Source organism: Arachis hypogaea, chromosome 18, assembly GCF_003086295.3.
Source record: "Arachis hypogaea cultivar Tifrunner chromosome 18, arahy.Tifrunner.gnm2.J5K5, whole genome shotgun sequence".
Taxonomy (NCBI): domain Eukaryota; kingdom Viridiplantae; phylum Streptophyta; class Magnoliopsida; order Fabales; family Fabaceae; genus Arachis; species Arachis hypogaea.
In genome coordinates, this window is record NC_092053.1 from 97,890,867 (window position 1) to 97,916,886 (window position 26,020).

Below are 26,020 nucleotides of genomic sequence, written 5' to 3' on the forward strand. Positions count from 1 at the left end.
ATAGCTAAAATATAAACTAAAAATGCAAAATACGGAAATAGAGTAAAAATACATAAAAGTAGCAATGTATAAGTACTCAGAAAATAACAGTAAAAAGAAAAAATACAGAAAAATATCCAAAATAAAAGAAAAAAGAGATGTAGTGGTTCACCAAAATAAAACGCCAGAGATGGCGACCTCCCCACACTTAAAATGAAGCATCGTCCCTGATGCTCAGTCAAGCCGGGTGTGAAGGGTGTCATCACTGGTAGGGATGGTAGCTGGAGGCTCTGTGGTGGTGGTGGGCTGAGGGTCTGGCTGCTGTAGAGGAGGTGCTGACTGGATCAGGGTCTCTGGATCTGCAGCCTCGATCTGATGCGAAACCTCCTGATGTGGGGCAGCCTGCTCTGTGCCTGCCTGCTGATGGGTCTCCTCCTGGGTATGAGTCTCCTCCTCGTGCCCATCCTCCTCTTCCTCTGATGGCTCTGATGGTGTGTCAGGCTCGGAGGGGATGTCACCACCCTGTCGGATCATCAGCTTTAGATGCGAATAGCGTCGCTGGCTGCGACGCTCCAATCTCTCATACCGGCGCCGGTTACGGCGCTCCATCTGATCAAGCTGTCAGAATAGGCGGTGCACGAGGCGGTATACGGGCTCAGAGGCAGGTGGAGGTGCAGTGGTGGCAGCGGGGGCAGCAGGGGCAGCTGTGGATGAAGAGGGTCCAGCAGACGGTGGGGCTGTCTCATCAGTAGCAGTGAAGGGTGGTGGTCTGTAGCCCAAAGCTAGGAAGTTCCTGCTGTGAGGAATGATCTTTCTGCAGTCCGCCGCTGGTGGTCTCTCGTCGGCATCCTCCCATGGCACGTCAGCTCGACGGCCTAGCTGTGTAACCAGATAAGGAAAAGGGAGGGTGCCTCGGACGTGGACCCTGGCCATATAATGCCGGATAAAGCGTGGCAGATAAAGGTCCTTACCCTCCATCACACACCATAGGAGGGTGATCATAGCAGCCAGGATCTCTGTCTCATGAGTACTCGACATCACGTAGTTGCTCAAGATCTGGTGCCATAACCGAGCCTCATCATTTAAGTACGCCTTCTTGATCCCTCTAGGCATGGTGGTGTCCTGACCCATCTCCTAAGGAACAGTCGGGTCGAGAGCTATCCGTGCCTTCACAGCATCCTAATCAAACCGCATCAGGCACATGTCCTCCTCAGCCTTTTGATAACCATCAGGCTGATCGGACTTGGCTGGGAGCCGGAGAATGTCCTCTATGGCCTCCTCAGTGACCAGAATCTGCTTTCCTCTTAGGTTCACTGCATCTAGGGTAGTGATGTAGTAATTGCAGTAGAATTCCCTGACCCAAGATGCATTGACCTTTGTCAGTGCTCTCTCCAGAAAGAACCAGCCTCTTTGCTTGATTTGCTCAGTGGTATACTGCTGGAGTGCTTCTGGAATCTTCAGAGTTCTCTCCAGGTATAGGTTCCTGGAGTTTGCAAATGCCGGATACTTCAGCTCACAGTATCGGTTTGCAAATATTATTGAATCATTTGCAGGGAGCAGCTGGTCAGCTTTTTCCTGCTAGGTAAAGTTCTTCTCCCGCCATGAGGAATCATGCATCAGGTTAATGATGGACTGGGAGGAATCTCCTCTTTTGCGCTTGCCAGTAGCCTTGCCTTTTCCTTTCCTCTGTGAGGCAGACATCCTAAAAAATGGAAAACCAGGATATATAAAAATAGAAAAGCAAGTAGGCATATAGTCAAAGAAAACACAAAGTGGCAAGGGAGAATTAGAACGAGGTAACTGAGTTAAGTAAATGTGCATTAAGGATTGTATAGTAGTTTAAAAGTTGGAAAGGAAGAATTTACAATCCAAAATGTATCAGAATTCAAGTTAAATAGACAAATTGTCATTATGCCATGGTTAGAAAGTTAAAGGAAAGTGAAAAATCAGAAAAGAGATTTTAGAAGGTTAGTATGATTAGAATTTGAAAAAAAAATAAGTTAGTAAATGAAAATTAGAGAGTCAGTAAAATGTGGGTTAAAGTGAGTGGCATAAAGAAAATATTCCACGTAACAAGGATTCACAGGTATGAATAGAAGTAACTCATAATCGAACAAGGAAAAAAGGGTGATGCTGATTCAAATAGATATAAAGAAAGCAAAAATTGGAATCAGAATATCACAAATGCAGTTTATAAACCAAGAAATCAAAGAGGATAAGAAAGCCGGCCATAGCATTCATGAAACGGTTTGGTTAAAGCAGAGGACAACAGAGTTCAGATTGCCAAACCAAAACATAAATGAGAATAATTTACAAAAATTTGGGCAGCATTCCGGCTAAAATTGGATTGTCTCGGAAAATAAACAACATACAAACAGTTCATATGAATTAAAAATTGAAGCTTGTAATTTACACATAATGAATATAAGAATGAAAAGCAGAGTAAAGAGCAGCATGAATTAGGAAATAACAGCATATGAACTAATGTCATAGCAGCAGCAGGATTGCAAAAACATAAAGCAGTAAACAAGAACGGTGCAATTAAACAGACCTAAATCCACTAACCACCGCCTAATCTACCTAACAACCTAAAATCCACTACAACATGCATATCTAGCTATCCTAAACATGAACATAAACGGAAAAAAATAAGAAAAACTACGAACGGATAAAAGGGCTTGCGTGTTGCGGAACCTGGAAGGCTGAATAATGAGAGTAGGCAGAAAGGTGGCTGGGTGGTGGTGATGGTAGCGTCCGGTGGTAGGCACGGCGGCTGGCGGTGGTGGGCACGGCGGTGCGGCTGTTCGGCAGGGGGAAGGAGAGAGTGATGGGGGTATGGGAAGGGAGGGGAGAAAGGGGTGGTGTTGCTGGTTGAAGGGGGGTGCGGTTGGACGGTGGCGGCGTCGTGTGGTGGCGCGCAGGGGGAAACAGTGGCGGAGGAGGATGGAGGAAAAAGAAAGAAGAAGAAAGAAGGGGAAAGGAGGGAGGGGGGTAGGTGGCGGTGGCGTCTGGGTGGTCGGCGGCTTCCGAGTGGTGGCGCGGAGGTGGCGTGGTGGTGGTTGGTGCTTGGAGGAGGAGAGGGGGAGGGGGGAAGGGTTGGGGGAGGGCTGCGCGACGGATAGGGTTCGCGTGGTTGGGGGGAGTTATACTTTGAAATCCACGCGGCCACGTGGGGCACGTGGTCGCGTGGTGGGGTTGAAAACGGAGGTGACGCGATCGCGTGGGTCGTGCGATCGCATGGGAGGGGTAGAAGAGGGGGTGACGCGATCGCGAGGGTCGCGCGATCGCGTCGCCCGCGCGATCACGTCGCTGGAATTTGTGCTAGACGCACGACTCCAGCGTCGTTTCAGCGCAACTCTCTGTCTCCTCCTAGGGTGTTGTGCAATCCATGCGACGTGATCGCGTCGCTCACGCGGTCGCGTGGGATTGGTTTTATGCATGTGACGCGATCGCATGGGGGCATGCGATCGCGTGGGCTAATTTGTGCAAAACGTACAAGGGCCGCACGATTCCAGCCTAACTTTCTGGACGTTGGATCTTTACTTCGATCTCCAGGGCACGCGGCCGCGTGGGTGACGCGGTCGCGTGGATAGTGTTTTCGCAATATGACGCGATCGCATGGGGCATGCGGTCGCGTCGTGCACCCCCTTTTTTTTTATGTATGATAAATGCAGAATGCAATGATTAATATGAGTGCTATGCATGATTCCAGGTTCAATAAAGTAAAATGAAAAGGGAATAAAAATAAAAACAATTAACAAGAAATAAACTGAAAAAGAAGCGACCATACCATGATGGGTTGTCTCCCACCTAGCACTTTTAGTTAAAGTCCTTAAGTTGGACATTGGAGGAGCTTCCTGTTATGGCGGCTTATGTTTAAATTCGTCCAAAAATCTCCACCAGTGCTTGGAATGCCAATAGCCTCCGGGATCCCAAACTAGGCATGTAAAGCTTCTGAACAGCTTCAAATAGATTGTTAGGCTCCCGGGGTGACAAATGTCAAAATAAACTCCAGGATCCCAAGCCTTGCTTTTAAATCCGCCTCCGTCTTGATCTACATGTCTCCATCCGGGCAGTTTAAAGAGTAGAATCTCACCATGGTGACCAAACGTTCTCTGTGATCCATGCAGTTGAGCATGATACCAATCAGTGTAGTTCGAGGTGAAGCGTGAAACCTTATTGAACCTTGTGCACCAACTCTGAGTACGAGCCATTTCCTTCTTACTCTTAAAGCCGCAAAGAGCTCTAAGCTGGCCATCTGTTTCAAGCAAACCATATTCAAGTGAATAAGTAAAGTTATAGGTTAAGGATTGTACCCACTTGAAGCTTGTATTAGGTGGTAATGGCCTTGGGGTAGGTGTTTCCGGTGGTTCTGTAAGTTCTACTCCCTTGTGCTCTTCTGTGAATCCCTCCACTTCCTTGCAAGGTTCTACAATTATATCTATGTCCTGGTCAAAGTCTTCTATGTCTTCCTCATCACTTGAGTCATAGATTGGAGGTTGAGAAAAATCTACCTCCACATCGTCTTCGTATTCACTTGGGGAAGATTCTTCGGTCTCAGAGAATTCACTTGTGGATGCAAGTTCATTACTAAGAAAGCCAGACTTGTGACTATTATCATCAAGGGAATTTGTGTCCTGGGTTATTCCGTCTGATTCTTCATAAACGACTTGCCTTGGGGATTGTGCACTATCCTCCTTAGCATCAACTGTAACGTCCTTGACGGAGTTCTCCTCAGTTCTGGATTCCCATGGAGGTTCAGCATCTCCTAGATCTTCAACCAACTCTTCTTCTTGTACAGTGACAGCTTCTTCTACTTGTTCTAGTACGAATTCATTCTCTGTCTTGTCCACTGGAGTTTCTGGTATCTCCTTTATGCTCCGCTCTTCATTAGACTGTCCACATGGGGCTGTGGCTGATCCTTGTATATTTGAGCGCCTAGAAACCCATTGAATTACTGCTTGCTCCAGTTGTCGAATGGTTGTTTGAAGTTTATTTACTGTTTCCTTTAGGCGAACCTCTGCTTCTCGGGGTGTCGGATTTGGACATGATACATAGGAAAGTGGTGGTGGTTGGGAGTGATTGGATTGGAATCGGGGTAAGGAAGGATCATATGGTGGCGAATGGTGAAGAGAAGCTTGTGAGTGTGGTGGTTCGAGGTTATGATGAAAGGATGGTCTATAGGCACGGGGTGGGGCTTGTTGGTAGTTACAAGGTTGTCCACCATATCTTTCAGCTGGGTATGCATTGTAGAATGGTCCTTGTCCATGATATCTCGGAGGGTGTTGTTGCCTAAAGGGTTGATTAGATCCTCTTGGCTTCATCCATCCTTGATTGGTCTGACCTTGATGCATATTCCTGCTGTAGCTTCTATTTCCTTCAACAAAATTAGAACCAAACTCAAAGCGAGAGGGGTGAGAGTTTATGGTAACTAATGCAAATAAAAATAAAAATAAGCAAATAAACAAGTAAAAGAAAAATATTTACAATAACCAATAATAAGGCACACGTTAGCAGTTTCCCGGCAACGGCGCCATTTTGACGTTAGGAATTTTTGCCAGTAAAGAATTTCATAAAAACATTCGCGTTGTAGATATAGTCTCTAAACCGACAGAAATCCCTTCGTACAAACGTTTTGGTTGTCACAAGTAACAAACCCCTTAAAAATTGTTAACCGAGTATTCAAACATCGGGTCGTCTTCTCAAGGAACTGTAGGGAAGTATGTTCTTATTATTGGCTATAAAGGTTGTAATCGGGGTTTTGAAGATGAGAAGCAAGTGATTTAAATGGCAATTAAAATCAATAAATAACTGTAAAGCAACTTTTGGCAGGATAAGAGAAATTGGAAGTCCAACTTGGTTATCTCTCTCAACAATAATGAAAGTTGAATCTTAATTCCTCTTAGTTAACCTTTAAAGAAAAGGAAAGTCAAGAGACTAATTAGTTTGACTTCTGGTGCACGAATTGTGAATCACACTTTTCACAACGCGTACCACTAACCAGCAAGTGCACTGGGTCGTCCAAGTAATACCTCACGTGAGTAAGGGTCGAATCCCACGGAGATTGTTGGTTTGAAGCAATCTATGGTTATCTTGTAAATCTTAGTCAGGAAGTCAATTATGTTTATCAGTTGAATTGTGAATAACCAAGAGAACATAAATTAAAGATTACTTGTTGTGCAGTAATGGAGAATATGTTGGAGTTTTGGAGATGCTTTGTCTTCTGAATCTCTGCTTTCCTCTGTCTTCTGATTCACGCACGCACGCCCTCCTATGGCAAGCTGTGTGTTGGTGGATCACCGTTGTCAATGGCTACCTTCCGTCCTCCCAGTGAAAACTACGCTCACGCGCTCTGTCACAGCACGGCTAATCACCGGTTGGTTCTCGATCCGGTTGGAATAGGATTTACTATCCTTTTGCGTCTGTCACTAACGCCCAGCCTTCAAGAGTTTGAAGCTCGTCACAGTCATTCAATCCTTGAATCCTACTCGGAATACCACAGACAAGGTTTAGACTTTCCGGATTCTCATGAATGCTGCCATCAGTTCTAGCTTATACCACGGAGATTCTGATTAAGGAATCTAAGAGATACTCATTCAATCGTATATAGAACGGAGGTGGTTGTCAGGCACACGTTCATGATTTGAGGAAGGTGATGAGTGTCACAGCTCATCACCTCCATCACAGTTAAGCGCGAATGAACATCTTAGATAGGAACAAGCGTGTTTGAATGGAAAATAGAAATACTTGCATTAATTCATCGAGATACAGCAGAGCTCCTCACCCCCAACAATGGGGTTTAGAGACTCATGCCGTCAGAGAATACAAAGTTTAGATCTGAAATGTCATGAGATACAAAATAAGTTTCTAAAAGTTGTTTAAATACTAAACTAGTAGCCTAGGTTTACAAAAATTGGATAGACTATGATGGATGATGCAGAGATCCACTTCTGGGGCCCACTTGGTGTGTGCTGGGGCCCACTTGGTGTGTGCTGGGGCTGAGACTTAAGCAATTCACGTGCAGAGGCCATTTGTGGAGTTGAACGCCAGTTTTTATGCCAGTTTGGGCGTTCAACTCCAGCTTTTGATCCTTTTCTGGCGCTGGACGCCAGAATTGGGCAGAGGACTGGCGTTGAACGCTAGTTTACGTCGTCTATTCTTGTGCAAAGTATGGACTATTATATATTGCTGGAAAGCCCTGGATGTCTACTTTCCAACGCAATTGGAAGCATGCCATTTCGAGTTCTTTAGCTCCAGAAAATCTACTTTGAGTGCAGGGAGGTCAGAATCCAACAGCATCAGCAGTCCTTTTTCAGCCTGAATCAGATTTTTGCTCAGCTCCTTCAATTTCAGCCAGAAAAATACCTGAAATTACAGAAAAACACACAACTCATAGTAAAGTCTAGAAATATGAATTTTTCCTAAAAACTAATAGAAATAGACTAAAAACTAACTAAAACATACTCAAAACTATATGAAATTATCCCCAAAAAGCGTATAAAATATCCGCTCATCACCTTCGAATCCTATTTATTTCCTAAGAAAAAGTTGGGATTATTGAAGTTCAGTTCAATTAGCAAGATAGCGATTATCAATTATGCTGAGTTCGATAATGTTGAGTTACTGATTTCTTAACCAAGACCAAAAGGGGAAAAAGTAAAATTACTGGAATAAAAATGTCCTTAGATGGAAAGCAAAAATATCTTAAATCAAAGAGAACAATAATAAACTGAAATACCTCAAATAATCATTAATTTCAAAGCATAACATGGAAACGGTTTATAAGCCAATTTGGCAATATCTATAGATACGAATAAAAGCATTAAAGTAAAAGTAGCATAGAAACATAGATTAAAGTAAATATTAAACCTGGATCGAGAGTCACTCTTAAAAACTAAGAGAAGTCATAAATCCTAATCCTAAGAGAGAGAGGAGAGAACCTCTCTCAAACCAAATCTAAATCATGGAAAGTGAAAATTGGCGAGCTCCCTTTGAATGGATGCATTTCTACACTTTATAGCCTCTAATCTGTGTGTTCTGTACTTGGATCTGGGCCAAAAGGGCTTCAAAAATCGTCGGGGGCGTATTCTGTGAATTCTGGTATGTGGCCTCTGTCACGCGTCCGCGTGGGTCACGCGGTCGCGTCATTCGGAGCATTTCCTTGCCACGCGGTCGCGTCAGTCACGCGTCTGCGTCATATACGTTCTGCTTAAGGCGCGCGGTCACGTCAGTCATGCGGCCGCGTCGCTGCTTCTTTGCTTCATGCACGCGATCGCGTCAGTCATGCGATCGCGTGGATGCCAGTTCCTTCAGGAACTCCGTTTCGCACTTCCCTTCCATTTTTGTACGTTTCCTTTTCCATCCTTTAAGTCATTCTGCCTTAAAAAATCTGAAACTACTCAACACACTAATCACGACATCGAATGGAAATAAAGGTAATTAAAATAATTAATTTTAAAGCTTAGGAAACATGTTTTTTACATACATCACATAATAAGGAAGGGAAAGTAAAACCATGCAATTAATATGAATAAGTGGGTGAAGGATTGAATAAATCACTCAAACTAAGCACAAAATAACTCATGAAATATGGGTTTATCAAGGGTCCTGCTGCTGCTGCTGATGATGAAGGCTGAGCTGCCTCCACCACTACTCTGGCTCGAGAACGGCATCTGGGTGGAGGCTTCTCGTGCACCCACCCACCCCATGGAATAGTAACCTCCTTGTCGTCGTCATCTGGGGTGGTGGTGTCACATCATCATCCTCCCACGGGACACCAGCTAGCTCAATCATGCTAGTAACCAGTGTAGGAAATGGCAAGAGGCCACGGATATGCGCGCGCCACATGCTCTGCTGGATCAGCCGGATCAGCCGGGGGAAGTCTACCTCTTTCCCCTCCATGACACAGCCAATAAGAACTAGCATATCCATCGGAATCTTTGAGAAGTGAGTGGTGGGCAACACATAATGGGCGAATATATGCTGCCATGTCTTAGCCTCTCTCGACAGATAAGTGAAAAGCATCCCCTTGGGCTTCTTGTTCCCAGAATCCATCACCCAAGGGGTGTCAGGTGTGGCAATCACGCGCTTCATCGCCTCATAATCAAAAGTCATGCAGTGGATAGCTACCTCTGCCTGCTGACAGGCGCATGAGTCACCAGTACGAGGTCGGCAAAGCAATGCCTCCCCAATAGCGGCTTCGGTGATCAAAATCTCTCTACCCCGCAGATGGACTGAATCAAGAGTGGCACGAAAGAAGTTTCAGTAGAACTCCCTCACCCATGAAGTGTTTATCTTCCCCAAATCCCTATCAACAAAGTCCAAGCCCAATTCCAGAATACGGCTGTTGATGGCGCGTCTCACATCATTGGGAAGGACCAATTTTTTCTCAATGTTCAGATTCATCTTCCGATATTTGGGGAAACGAAGCTCACAGTAAAGGTTGGAAAACTTGATTGGGTCAGTGGATGGGAGTAGCTGATTCTCTATGTCCACGTCATTTAGGGGATTCTTAGCATAATTAGCATAAGGAGAAGGGGTAGAGGCTTTGGAGCGCTTCCTCTTCTTTGAGGTAGTAGCTATGGCTTTCCCTTGGTCTGACATCCTGAAGAGAAAAACAGATGTGGTATGATATAAGCAGCTAGCCAAGTAGATGTAAAGTACTCAAGGTAAGACATATTCATGAAGTGAGTGAAGAAAAGAGAATTCTTAGAATGTAAGTAACAAAATTTAGAATTCAAATCAAGTCACAAACCAAGGATTCAAACCACAATAGCACAATGCTCATTCATTGAGCCTAAGAAACGTCATATCCAAAAGAATAATTAAATGAGTTATGTTGAAACAAAAAGAAGAAATCAATTGGTTAATCAAGTTAGAGTTAGAAATTAGTTCAAAAATCAGTGACAGGACGGTTATTGGCTCAATTAAAAGAAGTGTGCAAAATAGAGGTGCAAGCATACTCACAACCATGAAATGCACATAGTCATTGATGATGGAATATGATATTGCCAAAAAGTAACCAATATGAAAACAAGTCATCAATCAATGTAAAGATCACCAGGGTTGTATTAATTGGTGTTGGTAAAATCAAAACTTTGAAAAACAAGTCAATCAAGAAACATTCAACATCCAATTCAATGAGGCATGAAAGTCACAAGTTGAAGCAAGAAGGGCAAACCTCATGATCTATGTGACTTAATGCAAATTAGGCATGAATATAATGAATCAAAGCGGCCACATAAAATAAAAACCTTCAAGTTGTGTGTTTATGCAAAAAAGGCACAAATTTTCCAAGGAATTTCAAGTTCATGGTCAAGTTGAAAATCACTTGAACTATTCAATGCACAGAAGTAAGTTAACATCACAAGTAAAGAAAGTCAGAAGCATGACCAAAACTTGCAAGGAAGCTCAAGAGAAATTTTCCAAATCCATTTAGCAAACAAGATTCTATTGACACAGAATTTCGTCGAACAGAAGCTTGTTGCATCAATTAAAACAATGTTATTTCATGAAATATGGTTAGAAAAAATCTGGCAGCATTTCAGCAGTAAATTGGCTATTTTCCAAATTCAAACAATCAATTCAAATTCCATATAAATTCATTAACAATTAAAAATACAAAAACCATATATGAGTTCATATGAATTGAACAAATAAGCCAATCCTTCAGCAGCAAAACATCAAAAAGCAATTTAAACTAAACCAGCCAGCAACAGATAACATCCTTTCTTCGAACAATGAACAAAAATACTGGCTTAAAATACAGCACTAAATCTGCCAAATGAACAAGGATAATGAATTCAGGAAGCATGCTATTCATTGAATTCAACTTGCAAATACCATTCCAAGACAATAATCATTCCACTTGCAAGCAGCATGAATTCAAACAATTAAGCATAATTGAATCCAACAATGAAGTGCAAATTGGAGAAGAACTCAACTCACAGCACTCAGCAGGATCAAAGTAATAATGAATAGCCAGGCAACAACATCAAGCAAACTAAACCAGCACAAGGCAAGTCATCCAGCAACAAACAAGCCAAGAAAAGCTAATGAAGCAGCAACATTTTCAATCATCATCATTATTCAAAACAAACCTAGATCCACTATCCAGCTCAGGTTCTCTAACCACCTAATCAACTAACATGCATTTCTAACTAACTAAGCTAATTAACAAAATTAACATAAGGCAGTAAAGAAAACAGAACAAAGGAAAGACAGAGACCTGGAAGCATAGCAGAAGCAGAAACGGGAGAAAGGGAGAAACGGATAGAGGAAGTAGCAAGGTAGCACTGCCAGCAGCGGTGTTCACGGCGGCGCACTTGGTCGCAGTGGCAGGGCAGGTTGCTGGTGAGATCGGGCAGAGGGGAGACAGGGCAGGGGCGAAGTGAGAAGGAAAAAGTGAGGAAGGGGGAAAGAAGAAGGGAGGGAAGGAAGAGAGGTGAGAGCGATGGCGGCGGCAATGGTGTCACCGGAGGTGACTGGGTGGTTGATGTTGAGGAGCTCGAATGTTGAAAATGGAGGGAGAAGAAGAGGGAGAGACTTTGGGGGAAAAGAGGAAGGGGTGCACAACTGCGCTAGGGCTCTCACGTCCCTGGGGTTAGTAATTTTTGAATCCACGCGAGCGCGCACTGTGCGCGTCCGGATGGGTGAGAGGATAATGAAGTGGCGCGGAGGCGTCATACACGCTGTCGCATAGATGGGTTGTGTAGGCATGGGCGTGATAAACCCCATTTTTAGGGTTTATCATGCATAAAATCTAAGGGTTTTATCAATGATCTTCTACACTTATTCATATAAAACTGCATGATTTCGTGTCTCTTTCCCATTTTACCTCATAGATGAGAACATGCTTCTTTTGCATCAAAATTGAGATATTGTAATCCTCCTCTATTACCATTAGATGCCTTGATCCATTTGTTAAGTGATTTCAGAAGTTATAGAGCAAAAATGGCCAAGGGGAATGGAGGAAGCATGCATGAATGGAAGGAGCATGAAACAAATCAAAGAATTAAAGTTTGGACATGCGCGCGCACGCGCACCGTGCGCGTACGCATGGATGCGGTCATCCAGAGCCAGCGCAGTTGAGCCGAGCGAGGAGCCATCGCACTTATATGGTTGGGCCATATCCCTTATGACGCTCGCGCACACCGTATGCCTGCGCACAGATCACAAAAGAGCCCGAGGACACGTACGCGTGCAGTGCGCGTACGCGTCGATATGCGCACATGATTTTTTAAATGAAACACATGTCCAGCGATTTCAAGGGGTTTCCAAGCCCTGTTTTGGAGCAGATTTTGGAGGGAAAAGCTTAAGAAGACCAAGGCTTAGGGGTGTTAGAGGAGGAGAGTCATAATTCTAGATTTTAGGAAGTTAGTTACATTTTGTTTTTAGAGAGAGAAACTCCAACTTCTCTCTAGGTTTTCATCCTCCATTGCAAGTTCCCTTTGAATTCTTGGTGAGATCTATTGCTAATTGACTTTTTGTTTTGCTACAAGTGTAGATCTACTCTTCTTCTACTCTTAATTGATGTTCTTTTGGTTCAATCTCTTAGATCTAGATTTGGTTCACTTTGTTACTTTGAATGTTTTGATTAATGAATTGAGGTTTCATTCAATTGTGTGATTGTTGATGATTGTTTGGAATAGATAGTTTTAATTCGATTCTCTTCTCTCAATTGCCTCATGTTTTCTATAATTGCCTACTAATTGTTTGTGATAATGACAACCTTAGTTATGGAGTAGATTTCTCTCACTTGGCTTAGGGGTTGAGTTATTGGAGACACTTAAATAGTGGATATCAATTGTAGATTATGAATTGAAAATTGCTAATTGGCTTGGAGTGCACTAAAGCTAGACTTCTCTAGGGTGAGACTAGGACTTGTGACTCAAGTTAGTTACTCTCACTTGACTTTCCTCCATTATTAGGGGGTTAACTAAGTGAAGCAATAATCAACTCTTATCATAATTGAAGGAAACTATAATGATGGAACTTCCAATGCTTACCCTTGGCCAAGGCTTTTATTTCCATTAATTGTTGATTGCTTGCTAGTTTGAATTCTTGCACCTACTCTCAAAACCATAAAAGCTTTCCTAATCAATGATGCACATTCTAAAGCAATTCCTAGGGAGAACGACCCGGGATCAATACTCTCGGTCATAGATTTTAGAATTGTTTGATGCGGTATTCGTATGTTGGTTAGACTATACTCACGATAGGATTTATCACTAGTTTCTAATTGGCATAAGGATATTTACGTTCATCAAAATGGCGCCGTTGCCGGGGATTTGCTTATGTGTGCCATTCTATTGGTTAGTGTGAATATGTTGATATGTGAATACTTGCATTTCTCTCTTAATTGATTTTTTGCTTATTTGATTGTTAGTTAGGATTAGTCTTTGTTTAGATGCCGATTGATGTCATGAGTTTCTTATCTCCTTCATTGTATGACGCGTTCACTACCAAATCCGAGCTTAGTACCCTTTGATTCGGAAATTGAAAGAACCTTGCTTTATATTAGGCAAGCTCGGAGGCGGTTGGTCTTTGAGGAAGGTGAAAAGGTTCTTACCAATTCACCAACCATATCATCGTCATCCAACGAAGGCACCAATTACTCTTCCGTTGATACTACTAATAGTTTTTCTTTTGATATAGGTTTTGACAACATGGCCGCTCCAAGAAGAGTTACTCTCAAGGAAGCGAGTGCACCGGATTTTGTTCTCCAACCTCTACATGTGCTTCATCCCAACTTGAATGCAAACTTTGAACTCAAGACCGCTCTCATCAATCTCTTACCAAAATTCTATGCACTTCCCGCACAAGATCCAATTAGACACCTCAAAGATTTTCATGGTGTATGCTAGACTACTAGGCGGGAAGGATCCGATGAAGTGGCTATATGGTTGTTTGCCTTTCCCTTCTCTCTTGAGGGAAGAGCCAAGGAGTGGTTCTATACCTTACCTAGTGATGTTGTGTCCGATTGGAATTTGCTTAGGAGAGAATTCCTTGATAAGTTCATGCCCGTGAAAATGACGGACAAGTTAAGGAAGGAGATCTCATGTATTGTTGGTGCACGAAATTGTGATCTCCAGGCTCGAACAAATCCTGGTAATGGCTCCAAAGCTTGGTGCTCTGATCTTAATTCATAATTGTCACAACTTCGATACAACTAACCAGCAAGTGCACTGGGTCGTCCAAGTAATACCTTACGTGAGTAAGGGTCGAATCCCACGGAGATTGTCGGTATGAAGCAAGCTATGGTCACCTTGCAAATCTCAGTCAGGCAGATATAAAGTGATAATGGTGTTTTCGAATATTATATAATAAAATAGGGATAGAGATACTTATGTAAATCATTGGTAGGAATTTCAGATAAGCGAATGGAGATGCTTTTCGTTCCTCTGAACCTCTGCTTTCCTACTATCTTCATCCAATCAGTCTTACTCCTTTCCATGGCTGGCTTTATGTGATACATCACCACTGTCAACGGCTACTTTCGGTCATCTCACGGGAAAATGATCCAATGCCCTGTCACGGCACGGCTAATCGTCTGGAGGCATCACCCTTGTCAATGGCTTCATCTTATCCTCTCAGTGAATAATATGCTCACGCACCCTGTCATGGCACGGCTATTCATCTGTCGGTTCTCGATCATGCTGGAATAGGATTTACTATCTTTTTGCGTCTGTCACTAACGCCCTGCAATCGCGAGTTCGGAGCTCGTCACAGTCATTCAATCATTGAATCCTACTCGGAATACCACAGACAAGGTTTAGACCTTCCAGATTCTCTTGAATGCCGCCATCATTCTAGCTTACGCCACGAAGATTCTGGTTAGGAGATCTAAGAGATATTCATTCTAGCTTAATTCATGTAGAACAGAAGTGTTTGTCAGGCACGCGTTCATAAGAGAGAAGGATGATGAGCGTCACACATAATCATCACCTTCATCACGTTCTTGGGTGCGAATGGATATCTTAGAAGAGAAATAAGAAGAATTGAATAGAAAACAATAGTACTTTGCATTAATCTTTGAGGAACAGCAGAGCTCCACACCTTAATCTGTGGAGTGTAGAAACTCTACCGTATGAAAATACATAAGTGAAGGTCCAGGCATGGCCGAGATGGCCAGCCCCCAAAACGTGATCACAGGATCAAAATACAATCCAGGATGGTCTAAAAGACGCCTAATACAATAGTAAGAGGTCCTATTTATAATAAACTAGCTACTAGGGTTTACATGAGTAAGTAATTGATGCATATATCCACTTCCGGGGCCCACTTGGTGTGTGTTTGGGCTGAGCCTGAGTGTTGCACGTGCAGAGGCCATTTGTGGAGTTGAACGCCAGTTTCTGTGCCAGTTTGGGCGTTCAACTCTGGTTTTGGATCCTTTTCTGGCGCTGGACGCCAGATTTGGGCAGAAAGCTGGCGTTGAACGCCAGTTTATGTCGTCAATTCTTGGCCAAAGTATGGACTATTATATATTGCTGGAAAGCCCTGGATGTCTACTTTCCAACGCAATTGGAAGCGCGCCATTTCGAGTTCTGTAGCTCCATAAAATCTACTTTTAGTGCAGGGAGGTCAGAATCCAACAGCATCAGCAGTCCTTTTTCAACCTCTGAATCTGATTTCTGCTCAAGTCCCTCAATTTCAGCCAGAAAATACCTGAAATTACAGAAAAACACACAAACTCATAGTAAAGTCTAGAAATGTGAATTTAACATAAAAACTAATGAAAACATCCCTAAAAGTAACTAGATCCTACTAAAAACATACTAAAAACAGTGTCAAAAAGCGTATAAATTATCTGCTCATCAATTGTACAAGGCGAGATGGAAACTTTGTATAAATATTGGGAATGATTTTGCAAATTTCTTGATTCATGTCCCAACCATATGATTGACACTCAAGTCTTACTTAGCTATGTGTGCCAAGGCATGAGGGAGCAAGATAAGAATTTATTGGATGCTTCAAGCAACGATTCTTTGTCAAAGTATCGGACGGCGGAGGAGGCATGGCAACTCATTACTGACTTAGCCGAGTCCAGTCAACATGCTAGACAAAAAGTCAACCGTCCAAAGGCCGTAAATGAAGTTTCCTCTAGTGGTGACACCGCTACCTTTACCAAGACTTTGTGTGAAATGACAAGCCTTCTAAAGCAACTCCAAGTGAATCAACAACCACCTCCATCTCAACAACAACCTCCTCCTCAAAACCAACAATGTCAACAATTGGTCCCTCAAAAAGTGTGTGGCATTTGCTCATGCTACTCCCACTATACGGACGAATGTCCAAGTTTCCAAGAAGATAACACTCTAGCAACTTGATGCACGGAAACTTGTCCTTTAACAAATCTCCCTCGGCAAGTATACCGAATTGTCGTAAAGTAAAAACTCACAATAGAGTGAGGTCGAATCCCACAGGGATTGATTGGTCAAGCAACTTTAATTGGAAGAATGTTCTAGTTGAGCTAAGCAGAAATTGGGTTGAGAATTGCAGGAAATTAAATGGCGGGAAAGTAAATTGCAGAAAATAAATGACGGAAGGTAAATTGCAGAATCTTAAATGGGGAAGGGGAGTTTAGCATGAAAGTAAATAGCAGAAAGTAAAGAGAATGGGTAAGATCAGAAATGGGGAGTTCATTGGGCTTAGGAGATATTGCATTCTCCGGATCAAGTTCATTTTCATCTCTTCCTCAATTATTGCATTCATTGATCTCCTTGGCAATCTTAAGTGACTGAATTCCAATTCCTTGGTAATTCAATCTCTCAAATCAGATCAATAGCCAATTTCTTGGTCTAATTGCTCATGAGAAGAGATGAAGTATGGTCACTGATTATACCACATGTATTTCCAAATCAAAGTATTGGGAGAATTATATGTCACCATATCCGCCCAAACCCCAATTTGGTCCAACATGAGAAAGCAATTCTAGCATGATCTCTTCGTTCCTCTTCCAAGGTTCAGAAGAGATCCAAGTATGAATAGCTTCTTTTCTAAGATAACTACTCAATTGGATGAAGATTGAAAGCTTTCTAGTAAAATCAAGAGAAAAGAGAGAAGAAGGATAATGAAAACTATTATTGATCTATCAAATTACAACAGAGCTCCCTAACCCAATGAAAGGGGTTTAGTTATTCATAGCTCTGGGAATGAAAAGCATAGATGGAGAGTACATTCTGAGAATTAAACTAAAAGTTGCAGAGAAAGTAAAATACAGAGAGTAATTCTAATAATGCCAAAAGCTCCTTTTTTTTCTAGTTCAAAGTTCTCCCTATTTATACTATTCTTCTGATCTTCTAGTTGGCTCTTCAAATCTTGGATATGGGCCTTTGGATCTTGAGTTGAAGCAGTTATCTTCTTCAGTGGGCTTAGCTTTACTTGCAGAGAGAAAGTGTGAAGTAGGCAGGGATTCTAGCTTAGGACGTTAGTGGCGTTAACGTTAAGTGAAAGTGTGGGTTTGAGAACGTTAGTGACAATCACCTTTTTCACTAACATTCCTAACCCAAGGATGCTCCACGTTAACTTCAACGTTAGTGGCATCAATGTGACTACTAACGTTGCCTCTTGGTCCTTTGCACACGTTATTGGGACTTACTTTTTCCAATAACGTTGAGAATCCTCCTTTTTCCCTACGTTAGAGTTCACGTTAGTGTGGCTAACGTGACCTTTAAAATAGGCTTGCCACATCTTCAAGAACATTAGTGACACTTACCTTTGTCACTAACATTCCAAAACGTCCCTACTTTCCGCGTTAGAGTTCACGTTAACTAGGTTAATGTGGCTTCTAACGTGGTAGTGATAGCCATCTCCAACATTAGTGACAAAGGTGAGTGTCACTAACGTTGGCTCATCATTCTTTCCTCCACGTTAGCTTCCACGTTAACTAAGTTAACGTGGGAGTTAATGTTGCTCATAGTGGCTCATTCCAACGTTAGTGACAAAGGTGGGTGTCACTAACGTTGGCAATTCTTTGCTCCCTCTACGTTAGAGTCCACATTAATTGAATTAACGTGGCTCTTAACGTGGCCAATATGAGCTTGGTCCAACGTTAGTAACAAAGGTGAGTGTCACTAACGTTGGCTTCATTTTCTTCTTCCACGTTAACTACCACGTTAATGTAGTTAACGTGGCAATTAACGTGGGCTATGATGGCTTCGAGGACGTTATTGGCGATTACTTTTCTCATTAAAGTTGCAAGCTGACTCCCCTTCCACGTTAGAGGTCACGTTAGTTAGACTAACGTGGCTGCTAAAGTGGTTCTTCCTTGCTTCCTTTGTCCTGAAATCAAGCAATAAAGTGCATCAATGTTCTAGTCCAAGTTATGAGACATGCATCATCCAATTTGTCATTCAATTCATGCATAATTCTCATGAATTCATATAAAAATCACAATGTTAGCTTGAATCAAGATGTAAGTGAAATTCTACCCAAAACTTACTTATTTCCTAAGAAAGTGCATGAAACTACCCTAAAACCATAAAGAAAAGGTTAGTGAAACTGGCCAAAATGCCCTGGCATCACAACACCAAACTTAAAGCTTGCTTGTCCCTAAGCAAGTACTAGAACAAGAGAATGATGAATGAAATGACAAGATGAATGAATCATTATTGTGGAAGTCATGTTCTTGGTTTTATGGGGATTCATGCATAGCAACTTAGGTTCATTCCTTTACTGGCTTTCAGACCTTTATCATGCCTTGGAATACTCACTTAATTGCACCCTTTGAGACTGTTATTCATTGATCCCTTTGTCTTTCCAAGGTCTATTGCATCCTTAGGCTAAGTATTCTGTGAGGGGGCGACTCTTTAAGATAAGTTTTCAGCCAATACTCCTGAACCAGTTGGTTCAAGGTGCTAGGTGTTGAAACACCCCTAAGGACTTACTCCCTCAAGTCTTTCTCCCCCATACATGCACACCACAGGTACATGGTTTGTTATTTTCTTCCCTTGAGGTCTTGGTGTCCAGCACCTCTTTGGGTTACTAAATTTTCTGTAGCAAGGTTGCTCTTGATAGTGGATTTTCAGTTGATAATCCCGGGTTAGTTAACCCAAGTTATCAAGTGATGAAGCACTCCTAAGAACTTATTCATCCAAGCAGATCCTTGGTACAAGAGCACCACAGACACATCCTTCAAGATTCAAGCCCTTGGTGCCTAGCCTTATTCTTTATTAACTTTTCTTTCTTTTTCAACTCTTATTGTTCTTTTCCTTTTTCTTATTATGATCTTATTATTTAGCTAGTCTCATGGGGTGTGTTTCAAGCATATGATTTAGGACAGATAGTTGCCTTCCCACCTTGTTGGTGAACCAACTTAGCTAAGTGATTACTACACCACAAATCTAAGAACTTACTCCATAAATTGAACTCCACTCTGGTCTTTCATAACATCTCTTTTTATTTAGCTTAAAAAGGACAAGCATACAATAAGCAAGATGGAATTGAAAACAGGCAATTTGACTAGCAATCATAGACCCAAGCAAGGAGAATACTAAAAATAGAATTGAAAATTCTAAACTACCATGGAAGCATGTTCTATTTCATACATGATTTTCCTTATTTAAAACTTGAAAAAGATGGGACAATGAGGGAACTCCACCACCTTTTAATCATGGGGTTGTCCATGCTCTCCCTCTTGCTTGTCCTCTTTGCGTCCACTTGTGCTTCCTTGTATCCGTGCTAGTCTGGCTCTTTTCCAGTCTTTAAGTGCCTTCCTTACTGATTCATGACTCTTCTCCACCCTTTCTCTTTCTTCTCGTGCTAACTCATCCTTCACTTTGTCATATTTTGTGATTCCCGGATGTACTATAGGTAGCTGTCCGACTAAGTATCCGAGCCTGGCTAACATGTTTACATGATTTCCACTTTCACTCATGTAAACCCCTTCAAAGAATGCCCTGTGCTCGTCAAAGAGTTCTGCTTGTTCTATTTGTTTTCGATGCATCTCATGTATGTGTGCACCTTGATGTGCTTGGATGTTGATTAGCTTCTGGATAGATTCTTGTTGTTCATTTTGCCTTTGTTCTATCCTGTGGAAGGATTCACCCCATTGTTTTCCTTGTTTCAATTGCTGCTCCATCATTTGCTTCTGCCACTCCCCTTGTTGATTCATCCATCTTGAGAGCGATTCCTCTTGACGGCCCATCATCTGTAATTGAAGCTCCTTCTGTGCCTCTTGATTCTCCCAATATTGCCTAGATAAACCATCAATGGTTTCTTGTAATTGGTGCATGTTCAAGGTGGCTGCGGCTTGCTCCTCTGGGTTTTGCCCTTCTACAGTTTGCTGGGCTACCCTCTTTCTTATCCTTCGTTGAGGTAGGAGAGATGTAACAGCATGCATACGCCGGACAGAAATTGGGATACCAACTTTTATCCATTCGGGGTTTTCATCTTCGAACACTACCCCGGCCTTGTCACACAGGCGGAAAATGGTGCTGGGATAGCCTAACCTTCCTCCAGAATCACTTTTCTCAGCCATCTTCCTAATGCCTTGGGCTATGAGCTCGTGCACTTTGATCTCTCCCCCTTTAAGTATGCATTGCACCATTGTTGCTCTCTTAAGATTCACCTCTGAATTATTTCCAGCAGGAAGGATGGATCTCCTTACAATTTCGAACCATCCCTTTGCTTCAGGGGTGAGATCTCCTCTTTTAATAAATTTGGGTTTTCTATTGGGATCTCTCATCCAGTCTGCCCCTTGTATGCAGATATCTTTCACAATCTGGTCATAATTAGGATTACCATCTATTCGAGATTGATAACTCTCTTCCTCAAATGGTATAGTTCGTAGCTTCAGCACTCTCATGATGCTCATGGGACTAAAATCCACCGTCACTCCTCTCACAAAGCTTATATAAGACTCCTCTTTCCTATCATACCTCACCGCATTTGCGTAGAACTCTCTCACGAGCGTTGCATTTATTCTTGCGGTGACCGGATCGGTGAGGAGCTCCCATCTTCTCTTTTCTACCTTCTCTGTGATTTCGGGGCACTCAGTTTTCTTGACTTGAAAGCCTAGCTCATATATGATCTCCTTATCAGCCATCCATCTAAATTGGAGTGCATGATAAAAAGTTCTAAACTTCTTTTCATCAAAAGGGCGTTGCTCCATAGGCTCCTTCCCCTTTCTTCTTTTAGAGCTTAATGATGCCATGAGTGACTTTTGAAAAGTGAAGGTGTTGAGGTTAGTGATGAGTGGTGGAATTTGGTTGGGTTTGGATAGGGTGTGGCTTGGAGAGTTGTACTTCGAGAGTGAGAAGTTTGAAGAAGTGGTTGCTGGAATGTGAAAGGAAGTATAGACTAGGACTCACTTATATAGGAAAATGATGAGTGAATGAAAGGTGTGGATTGATGGGGTGGTTGTGTGATGGACGGATGGGGTTTAGCATGGGATGAGCACAAGGATCATCATCTTAATGATGGGGTTGGTTCAATTTCCAAGCTTGTTCTCCTTCCAATGTTGCATGGCAATAATTTCCAATGCAATCCCCTTGAAGACACGTGTATAGTCTTCTCTTTTTGTGGTGGCCGAACCCTTCAATTGCCCCATCAATTCTCCTAAAAAATAAAAGAAATGTGTTTAAAGAAAACTTGTGGAAAGTGGCGGCAAAATTAAAAGAATAACTACTTTTTAAAGTTTTTGTTTCTAACTACTAAGTGCTGTTCATGAGTGCATACCAACTGACTAACTCAACATCCATGTATGCAACATTGGCAACACCAAACTTAGTTTGGTGCCATGTGGTGTAAAAGATTTGTTCAAGGCCCCTAAGAGTGACATGATATGGGTTACATTTATGTTTTCTTAGTGTGCCTTGAACACCAAACTTGTTCCTCACTATATGTTGCACAAAAGGATTCATTCAAGTGCATGTCAAGTTGAGTTGAAACCCCTGAACCTTGCTTTATTAACTACTTTTAAAAGCATGTAAAACATAGGTTGCCTCCCATGAAGTGCTTCTTTAGCGTCACTAGCTTGACGTTCTGCCTTTGTCATGGTGGTTGGTAATGCTTCAGATCTTCCCCTCTTGCAGTAAACCTATATCCATTGGCTTTATCAATGATCTCCACATGTTCTAGGGAGAGAACTTTGTTGATGGTGAAAACCTTAGGTAACTGAGATGGGATGGTGGGGAGATGAGGTGGGATATCTAGGAAGTAAGCTGAGATCACTTTATCCCCTGGAGAGAAATCTTCTGTAGGGATCTTTTTATTCCTCCATCTCCTTGGTACTTTCTTCTTTGTTTCTTTTGTTGTTATCCTGCTCTTTGTGGTCTCTTTCCCTAGGGAGATTTTGTTGCTGGTCTCATATGATTCTGGTGGTTTTGGCTCCACTTGAGTTTCCTTTAGCTGTGACAGCTGCTGATTCTCTTGTTCATCACCCAAAGGAATTCCAGGGTGTACAGCTTGTGCTTCAATGCTTTTTTCTCCCACTATTGCTCTGTCTTGCTCTGCCCTTAGTTCCTTGCCTTCCTGACTTGCTTCTTGTGAGGGTTTGAAGATGTTGAAGGTGAGTTGTTCGTCATGTATCCTCAGTATTAGCTCTCCTCACTCCACATCTATGAACGCTCTGGCTGTAGCTAAGAATGGTCTTCCCAATATGATTGGGTGAAGGTGACTTTCTTCCATTTCCAGTATGACAAAGTCTGTGGGAAGGAAGTAGTTCCCAACCTTCACCAGCACGTTTTCAACCACTCCAATTGCTTATTTTTGAGTTTTGTTCACCAGCCTGATGACTATGTCTGTGGGCATCAGCTCATTGATTTGCAGCCTTTTCATAAGGGATAGAGGCATTAAGTTGATGCTTGCTCCCAGATCACAGAGTCCTTTGTCAAACATTGTTTCTCCTATGGCACAGAGGATGTGAAAACTCCCTGGGTCCTTCTTTTTTGTAGGCAGCTCTGGTTGAATGAGAGCACTGCACTCCTTGTTCATCACTATGATTTGTCCTCCCTTGAGTGAGCTTTTTCTGGTCAGCAGCTCCTTCATATACTTGATGTATGAGGGCATTTGTTGGAGAGCCTTGATGAATGGTATGTTTACATGGAGGGATGCAAATATGTCAAGAAACCTTGAGTATATTCTCTTCTCTACACCACCATTTAGTAATTGGGGAAAGGGTGCATAGAGCCTCAGCAACTCTTTCTGCGTAATTGTGGTTTCCTGAGGATTCTCTTCCTGCTTTCCTGCTGATGTATCTTCAGATTGTTTTGATGGTTTGTTCAGCTCTTCCTCAGTCTCCTTATCATTTATAGTGACCATCTTGCAATCTTCCCATCTGACTTTCTTTGCTTCACCTCTCAGATTTTTCTCTGTGTCACTTGGGAAGCTATCAGTAGGTTTGGGAATCTTCTCAGAGAGGTATCCCACTTGAAATTCCAGCCTCTTGATGGTGTCTCCCTGATTCTTGATATTGGCTCGCACCTCCTCTTTGAACACCTTGTTATCTTGAATTTCCTTGCATATGCCTTCAAGTAGGGTTTCAATCCTGGAGAGTCTATCTTCAGATGATGGTGAGTTGAGATTGGAGGGGTGAGAAGGGCCATTTTGACTTTGGTATGGATGTTGAGGCGTGTTGTTAGGTGGGTGCTGATATGATCTCTGTGTGGAATGTTGGTGAGTTGCATTGTTGCTGGGGTTGTGGCGTCTCTGATCTTGGCCTTAATCTTGTTGATTTCCCCATCCAAATTTTGGGTGGTTCCTCCAACCAGGATTATATGTTTTGGAGTATGGGTCATGGTGCTGCCTGGGTGAATTTCCAATGTAGTTGGCTTGTTCTTGATTACCCTCTGCCTCTTCAGTCACTCCTTCTTGAGTTGCTGCTGAAGTGGTGATTGCTACTACTTGATTCTTCTCCATCTTCTTGGTGAGGTCAGCTAATTGCTTGGTAATCATCTTGTTTTGAGCTAGCAATGCATCCACGTTGTTCATCTCCATCACTCCTCTAGTTTTGCCTTTTTCAGAAGCATAGAAATAGTCATTCTCAGCTACAGTCTCAATGACATCTATAGCTTCTTCAATGGTCTTCTTCTTGTTCAGAGATCCCTCGGATGAGTGGTCTACTGCCTTCTTTGATTCATATGAAAGACCTTCATAGAAAATGTGCAACTGCACCCATTCATTGAACATATCTGGCGGGCATCTTCGTGTCAGGTCCTTAAACCTCTCCCATGCTTCATATAGAGTCTCACCATCTTGCTGCCTAAAGTTGTGTACCTCAGCTCTCAACCTGTTGATCCGTTGAGGAGGATAGAATCTTGCCAAGAATTTGTTCACCACATCTTCCCAGGTTGTTAAACTCTCCTTTGGAAAGGATTCTATCCATTTAGATGCTTTGTCCTTGAGTGAGAAAGGGAACAGAAGTAGTCTATAAGTGTCAGGATGAACACCATTAGACTTCACAGTATCGCATATCCTCAGGAAGGTGGTTAGATGTTGATTGGGGTCTTCTTGGACACTTCCTCCGAATGAACAATTGTTCTGAACAAGGGTGATGAGCTGTGGCTTTAGTTCAAAGTTGTTGGCATGTATGGTTGGCCGTTGGATGCTACTTCCACAGTTTCCTGGGTTTGGATTGATGTAAGAACCCAGAACTCTTCTCTCTTGCCTAGCTTGATGTGCTGGACCTTCTCGGCCATGGTTGTGAGCCTCTTCTTCATGATGGTTCTCCATATTCTCATCCATATCTGGTTCAAAGTATTCCTCCTCTTCCTCAGCACCAACTACTCTCTTTCCTCTTGTTTTCCTCCTTAATCTAAGGAAGGTCCTCTCAGGTTCAGAATCAAAGGAAGTTGAAGCCCCGCTTCTTCTACCTGTCATACAACCAACAAGGCAAAAGCAAGAAAGATAGATGCAGATAGTAATTTCTACAGAAATGCTGTTAGTGTGAGTAATGCAATATATCAAACAGTTAGTGGGTTGGTGACTGAATTGTAAACAACTAAGAAAAATGGGTAGGGGAAAGGGAAGAAAATAACTGAACAGAAAGTAAATTACTTAAATGAACTTAAATCAGACAAAATAAAAACAAATGCTCAATCTAGTTATCCACCAATTTAATCATTGTTGATACAAAATCAATCCCCGGCAACGGCGCCATAAACTTAATGCACGGAAACTTGTCCTTTAACAAATCTCCCTCGGCAAGTATACCGAATTGTCGTCAAGTAAAAATTCACAATAGAGTGAGGTCGAATCCCACAGGGATTGATTGGTCAAGGAACTTTAATTGGAAGAATGTTCTAGTTGAGCTAAGCAGAAATTGGGTTGAAAATTGCAGGAAATTAAATGGCGGGAAAGTAAATTGCAGAAAATAAATGACGAAAGGTAAATTGCAGAATCTTAAATGGGGAAGGGGAGTTTAGCATGAAAGTAAATAGCAGAAAGTAAAGAGAATGGGTAAGATCAGAAATGGGGAGTTCATTGTGCTTAGGAGATATTGCATTCTCCGGATCAAGTTCATTTTCATCTCTTCCTCAATTAATGCATTCATTGATCTCCTTGGCAATCTTAAGTGATTGAATTCATATTCCTTGGTAATTCAATCTCTCAAATCAGATCAATAGCCAATTCCTTGGTCTAATTTCTCATGAGAAGAGATGAAGTGTGGTCACTGATTATACCACATGTATTTCCAAATCAAAGTATTGGGATAATTATATGTCACCATATCCGCCCAAACCCTAATTTGGTCCAACATGAGAAAGAAATTCTAGCATGATCTCTTCGTTCCTCTTCCAAGGTTCAGAAGAGATCCAAGTATGAATAGTTTCTTTTCCAAGATAACTACTCAATTGGATGAAGATTGAAAGCTTTCTAGTAAAATCAAGAGAAAAGAGAGAAGAAGGATAATGAAAACTATTATTGATCCATCAAATTACAACAGAGCTTCCTAACCCAATGAAAGGGGTTTAGTTGTTCATAGCTCTGGGAATGAAAGCATAGATGGAGAGTACATTCTGAGAATTAAACTAAAAGTTGCAGAGAAAGTAAAATACAGAGAGTAATTCTAATAATGCCAAAAGCTCCTTTTTTTTCTAGT

At 42.2% G+C, this 26,020-nt stretch overlaps 1 non-coding gene across 1 annotated transcript; it reads left to right on the plus strand.

The window, feature by feature from the left end:
* Positions 1 to 24,103: 24,103 nt before the first annotated feature.
* Positions 24,104 to 24,210, plus strand: LOC112773544 (small nucleolar RNA R71). Its single transcript, XR_003188090.1, has one exon. It is a non-coding gene; the product is annotated as a small nucleolar RNA R71 (small nucleolar RNA).
* The last annotated feature ends 1,810 nt before the right edge of the window (positions 24,211 to 26,020 follow it).